General features: G+C 36.7%; 1 long non-coding RNA gene across 1 annotated transcript; it reads left to right on the plus strand.

The window, feature by feature from the left end:
• Positions 1-1,558: 1,558 nt before the first annotated feature.
• Positions 1,559-6,547, plus strand: LOC135449125 (uncharacterized). Its single transcript, XR_010440651.1, has 4 exons — positions 1,559-1,616; positions 2,131-2,241; positions 4,265-4,334; positions 6,205-6,547. It is a non-coding gene; the product is annotated as an uncharacterized LOC135449125 (long non-coding RNA).
• The last annotated feature ends 226 nt before the right edge of the window (positions 6,548-6,773 follow it).

The following is a 6,773-nucleotide window of genomic DNA, read 5'->3' on the forward strand; positions in this document are numbered from 1 at the left end:
AATGTAGATAGCTGAAGTTGTCAGCATCTGCAAAAGCATTTTGCAGAAATGATTTTGTATCTGACACACCTGACCTTTATTTGTCAGAATATTGACTTGGACACAAAAGACTTTCAAACACTGGTCAAAAGTTCAGTGTGATTTTATTTATAGATGATCGTGGGTTTCAAAGAAGAAGAGACATTATTTTGGCAAAAAAAGACTAAAAATTTTAATTGGGAAGATAATAAAGTAAACATAATATAAATATTTAACAGAAGTATTCCCATAAAAGTAAAATATTCCCATATTTAAAATGAAGAATACTTTATCTATCTGTTTTGAAGCATTAGGAATTACTGTAAGAGTAAAACAAAGAATAGATAAATAGGTAAAATGAAAACTTCACTCACTGGGTTTTTTTCTTTAGGTTTTCCATAACATCGAGCAGCTTACATAGAGAAATTCTATTTTCTTTAACCAGGTTTATGGTCAAAGAAAAATGCTTATCCCAGCTTGTATAAGAGACAAATAATAGAATGGCTCTTAAACCAAAATCTTTAATCAGCATTGTAATTGCCGTCATTATTATAACACCATTTTATTAATTCCAGGGTTGGTTTCACTGGGCTTCTTTGCTGAAGAAAATTCCTTCAGCTGCTGGATTTGGCTGAGGGGCCCTGGTGCTTTTTCCAGAACCATTCACCTCAAATCATCTCTGGGAGGTGTTCTAACCCCTTTGGCTGGAGATTCTCTCTCTCCCTCTCTTTGCAGCTGCTCAGTTTTGTATAAATATTTAAATATTGACTGGAAAAGGTGTTGGCTTCTCAGGTGCTGCCCCTGCCAGCCCAGTGCCCTGACCCCAAAGCTATAAACTCATTTTCAATGCTCTCTATTTGTCCCAATGAATATTTCAGGGTTTCATGTAAAATTGAACAGTGAGAAGAGAACTGACTTTGGGAGATCTCTTGCAGCATGGAAACAACGTTCCTGCTGTCCTGGGAAAGAGGGAGAATGAAGTTCATCGTGGAACATTAAATACAAGGTGAATTTAAGCAAGAGTCATCTCACACCCCACAGAAGAGTCACAACTTTTTTCAGCTCAGCTCTAAGGGAGTTTCTTGCTGCTCTTTGTGTCTTAATTTTTTTTTTTGCCAAGTCCACTTGGGATTACTTTTATTTTTTCCAGAATAACAAAATTAAATCCTTGTTGATTTGTTGGAAAATTGAAAACATTTTAGCGCTAATGCAAGAAAGATTTCTTTTATTTGGAGGCTGTAACTCTCACATTATGGACTGATGTGCTGTTGCCTTGCAACCTGCTATTGAAAACTGTCCCCAGGCCAAGCACCAAGAGCAGGAGAAATGAGATTTTATAGTGTATAAATGATATCTATTGTAATATACAGTGTATAAATCCAGAACTACATTCCCATGCCTAATAATATCTTGTGTGTGTATGAAATTATAAAAGGAAATTAGGTAAATGAAAATACCATTCAAATTTTCATGTGTTATCACACAACCATAGTATTAAGCATTCAAGTGTTTTTTGGTAACTTTTAATTTCTTCATTTCCAGTGTTCTGCCAAAGCTGCCCACAGTCTTTTGTTCCTGTCCTACATAGAAAAATAGAGGTAAGAGGATTAACAGCTGAAAAATTGAATCATAGCTTTAGCTCAATATCAAGAAATAACTCTTGGGAAAATTGAGTAGGAGGTGTTTTTTAAATTTTGAATTTAAAAACCGAATCAAATCTTTATGTCATCTGTAATTTGACAGCAGCTATTTGCATGTATCCCTATTTACAGACAGATGTGTTTACAGGTAGGAACAACTTCCTGGGTACTTTTTCTTGTTGCTATCTTGCATTTTGGAAAATCTGCACTTTTCAGTTTTCTAAGCTTTTTATCTGCTTTTATTTTCAAGTTAGTGAAATGCATTCTTCTATGAGGAAAGACAAATTTACAAAGGAAAAAAACCCCAAAACCATTCATAAGGACTAAGAATACTGAGATTATACTTGAAAGTGTATTTTGGACAGGGACTTCATTTCAAGAGCATAATTTGCCTCATGAGTGCCTGTTACCTCTTTTGGAATACACTGGCTTTTTTTCATGAAGTGAATTAATAAATGTTTGTCTTTCTCAGCTCTGTCCAGCTAAATCAAGATTGCTACTTTTCCCTCTTCCCTGGAGAAACCTGAGGAAGAAAAGTGTATTTTTCCTCTGGAAAGCTGCTCCCAACCCTGGTTAGCTGGAGGTGAGAAATTCTGCACAATCCATGCTGAGCGGGGCGAGGTTAACTGGGAAACAATTCATTTTGCTGAGAAATAATGTGTTTAAAATGGGCTTTCCCAGCTCTCTGTGCTCACAAGTGGCTGCATACACAACTCAGAGGTGGAGTTTTTCCATTCCTTTGGGCTCCTTGTGGCCCTTTCTACCTGGGCAGATGGGTGTAAAAACCAACTGATGGCACTTTGCACACTGAGCATGGGCTGGATGACACTTTTTAAACAATTGTGTAAAAGCACATTTGGTGTAATTTTGTCCTCTGAATGAAATAAAATATAGAGGAGCGCTGACAAATGTCTAAGATGCACATCAATAAGATTAAATGGTGATTTTTAAAGAGCAATTTTAATTGCTTACAGTTGCAAATAGTTTAAATATTGCACTCACCTCCACATCCAATAAATGCACTGAGTAATTTTTTTTCACTAATCAAGGAAAGGTATTATTGAAAATACTCCAATATATAAATATTTACAAACAATTCAGATCTAATTCAATCTGACTAATTTCCTTGAGGTGCTTTTGTGGTTTCTTGCTGTGTTCTTTAATTGAACACAGCCATAGGAGAGAGGAGAGCAAACTCCAGACTTCTTTACCTCCCATGTAGCAAAACTTATTTAGAAAAGAAATTTAAAAGGCAGAATAAAGTAGTGTCTAAGAGTATTACGTGATGTTGGTTGTTATTTACAAATGAATGGAGATGGGGTAGATTTGAACTAGTGTTATGAGTTATTTATTTAGCACATTAGTTTTAGTACATTGTTAGGACAATGGAGACAGAATGTTAATAGCTCTCTGATTTAAGGGAAATGTTGAGGGGGTGTGGTATTACAGCATAGTATAAAACTATTTTAGTTTAGATTTTAGTTAATCATACTTAGAGTAAAACATATTGATAAGAATTTTATTTAATCATATGAAACACACGTAATGGTAGTTAAAATAAAGGTTCGTTTATGAGAGACAAAGTACAGAGATCTATTTATACTAACTTTCTAAAGATATACATTAAATAACTTTGTTGTAATTTATAATGCTAGTTCTATAGAGGTTTCTTGTGTTATTTGTTATGTCTGCTTTATTGCTTAGAAAACTTTTCGCTGTATTTGCAATGTTCACAAAACTTCTCTCAAGGGCTTGTCTTTTTAAACTATTTTCTCAAAACTCTCTAACTTTATGAATCTCAGCAATTAGAGAGTGAGAAGAGGTGATGGGAGTACTGGAAAGCATGGTGCTTTTCAAGTTGGAATGTTTGGGAATGTTAAAGAAGCAAAATTGTTTTACCCTGATGCTGGAATATTGTTTGGCATCTGGTAAGCTCTGTCCAGTCATCTGTATTTAGGTACATTAAATATCCAGGAGCTTGTCTCTTTACAAACTGTAGGCAGGTTAACTCTTTATGCTGGAGATGCTTTGATCTGGTGCTCCCAGCAGTTTCAGAGGAAGCAGGAGGCGCGGGAGCCCTGCTCAGCCTGGCTGAGGCAGATCCTGCTTCAAAGCCTGCAAAACCTCAAGGAGAAATGTTTTCTGTCCAACAGAACGTTTTTCTGCCTGCTAACAGCCAATTTGGGTGAATCTGCTGTGTGCTCCAGCTCCCAGAAACAGACAGCAAATGTGTTTCAGGGAGAGGAAGAAACTCTCCTTTGAAAGGCTGTTTTCATCTCGGGTGCGTGTTTCACCCACGGGCTCGGGTTTGGAAACAAGTGAGCACAGCTTTTCCTCAGTGCAGCCTTAGATGGTTTCTTCTGAGAGGTGACAACTACACCTACACCAGCCAGAATTGCTATTTCATGTCCCTTAGAACCCGTCCTCATTCAGCTCTCTTTCACTGCTGCAAGCTCCTCTTCAGCTCCTTCTCATGTCATTGGAAGCAGAATTTTGTCCTGCTGCCTGCAGTGGTGGCACCTACAAAATAAACATCTGCTGTTTCAAAATGCTTCAGTTTACTATACCCTTTACAGTAATAAAGCTAATGATTTTCTGTGCTGCAGGCCCACATTTGAATGGCTGAATGCTGCAGAATCTTGGAAAGGCCTGTGTGCAGAGTAAACCACATAACAGGTGAGGAACAAGGTGTGTGATATCAAACCATCAGCTTGGTTTCCACTTTCCTGCAAGATTTTGCCACTGAAATTGCTCTCTAACTGCTCAGTGATGCATCATGCCTGAAAATGCTGTTTAATTCCTGAATTTAGCCACATCTACTGCAAGTGCCTCCTTTTCCATGATAGATTATGAGTTTATACCAGCATTAAACTCTTAAGGGATATACACAGGGAGGTAAACACCCCTCAACTTCTCATTTATTAAAATTTCCCCATTGCATCCTTTCCATGTGTATTCTGAAGAGATCAGCTCACTTTAGCTGGCAGTAGACTCAGTAACATTTTTTCCCTGCTATATTTTTATTCTAAGTCAAAACGTGCATTTGAAGTACATTCATTACCAAGAGTTCAACATTCAAGAGCAGTCTTAAAACAGAAAGATGTTGTGCAAGAAAAAGAAAAATGAAGGGATAAATTTAAAAAAAAAGTAAGTAGTGCACCTTAAGATCTAAAATTAAAGAATTGCTTTTCTTTTGCTTTATATGCAAGAAATGTAAAACCACCTCTGAGGTTCAATTAACATTTTACCTTTCTGTGTGAACGTTTGTAGACAGAAAATTGCTACAGTTCCTGATGGGTTGTATGTGGCTCTGAATCATGCAGCACAGTCAATATTAGTCCTGGAAATCATAGCAATAAATAGAGACTGTCTAGGCAGTATAAAGAGAAAGAGAGGACGTTCTCTCATAATCAAAAGGGGTTTTTTTTTTTATTATGAGCCTTTTTGCCTCCTCTTTCATTAACCAAGGCACTTCATCTAGCTCTGCTTTTTCTCTTCTGGGATAGGGGCAGTGTGATTATACCTTGTTTTCTCACTGGTTCTTATTTTTGAATTGGCAAAATTCATTTTTTCTTACATTATTGAGAGCTGTTGAACTGGCTCTGAAAAGAGCAGATTCCTCTACAGTTATTTCTCAATTGGTGTAAAAGGATTCTAGTTTTTCTGTTAAATATTTATGTGCTATTGCTATTAATTTGAGGCTTAAGGTACATTTTGAATAGTTTTTTTTTCCTTCTTTTTAAGATATTTAGATAATTTCATGACATATCTCTATGGCCAAGAAATAAGATAATCTTCTGGTTTTTATTCTATCACATTTCAAATACATTAGATTAAACTGTTTAGCCTCTGTTCTCTATGCATTATGTAAATCAATATAAGTAATAATCTGATTAATGGTTATCTAAATGTTCTTGTTAGGCTCAGTTACATATCAAACCAAAAATCTGGCTCAAAAAACTTTTGCAACTATTCAAAGAAAGATATGTGATTAATGCCACTTTTTGTAGCCTCAGCGCTCAGCTTGGCAAAGGTTATTTATGGGATTAATTAAATCAGCAATGTGCTATTTGCCATGTGTCTGCCATAAAAATAAACTGCTAAAAAGCTCCAAAGAGCACAGGATGCCTGTGGCAAAACCTCAGTCTGAGCAGACAGCCTGATCTCATTTCCAAGTGATCTTTCCACCCTTCTAAAGGGGAATGCACATTTCTGTTGTACAGTGAGTTCTGTCCTAGCTCCTGTGGTTTGAAAATGAACCAGCACACAGCTCAGGGTGTGGGATCAGTGTGGATTTAATTGAGTTGCTCAAAGGTTTTCACTGAGAGGAAAATTTAGATTCTAATTAAAGTATATCAGCTAACTGGACTCTTCATTTTTCCTGGACAGCACTTCAGAGTTCTCCTCTGCCTGACAACATGCTGCAGAGCACTCTGCTGAAATGAAAAAAGCACTTCTAATTTAGTGTGGCAACTTTCTTATGCAAAGTGCTGCCGAGTTCTGGGGAGCTTTAATATTCATATTTTTTTTGTTTTGTACTTCACAGGTTTTAATCTGATAGCAGCGCATCACTGGAAACGAGAGTTGAGGGTTGTTAGAGAACCAAGTGTGTCTGCTTTGTGAACTTCATGGAAAACAAACCTGTGCATACACTAGATTTTTATCAAGACATTCTGTAAACAAAGACATCTTTGGCGTATATGAAATTATATTTGAATTACAATTTCCAACATCTTCTATAGGATAATGCTTTGAGATTGTGCACCTTTTATGAGCAGCAATTCACAGTGACATTGTGGCTTGTAAGGGAGGACAGAAACCTGCCACAATTCTGTCATACATTGAGATCATGCTTTCACTCTAAAATGGCTTAAAACCCCACACAGAGTGATGAATGTCATTATCAGAATGAATTTATTCCCTCACATCCATTAAGGACCTAAGGCTCTTGCAAGGTCTTGGCAGATCCTGATTGTTCAAGCCTTAATTCTTCCTTCTTTCGTCTGCATGTAATGAGACTCACCATTATTCCTGCACTTTTACAAGACTTTTGGGGGACTCAGAATAGTATTTGTTCTGAATATTTTCCCTGCTGTGGCTGGGAAAAGGGCAATA

Source organism: Zonotrichia leucophrys, chromosome 5 (genome assembly GCF_028769735.1).
Source record: "Zonotrichia leucophrys gambelii isolate GWCS_2022_RI chromosome 5, RI_Zleu_2.0, whole genome shotgun sequence".
Lineage (NCBI taxonomy): Eukaryota > Metazoa > Chordata > Aves > Passeriformes > Passerellidae > Zonotrichia > Zonotrichia leucophrys.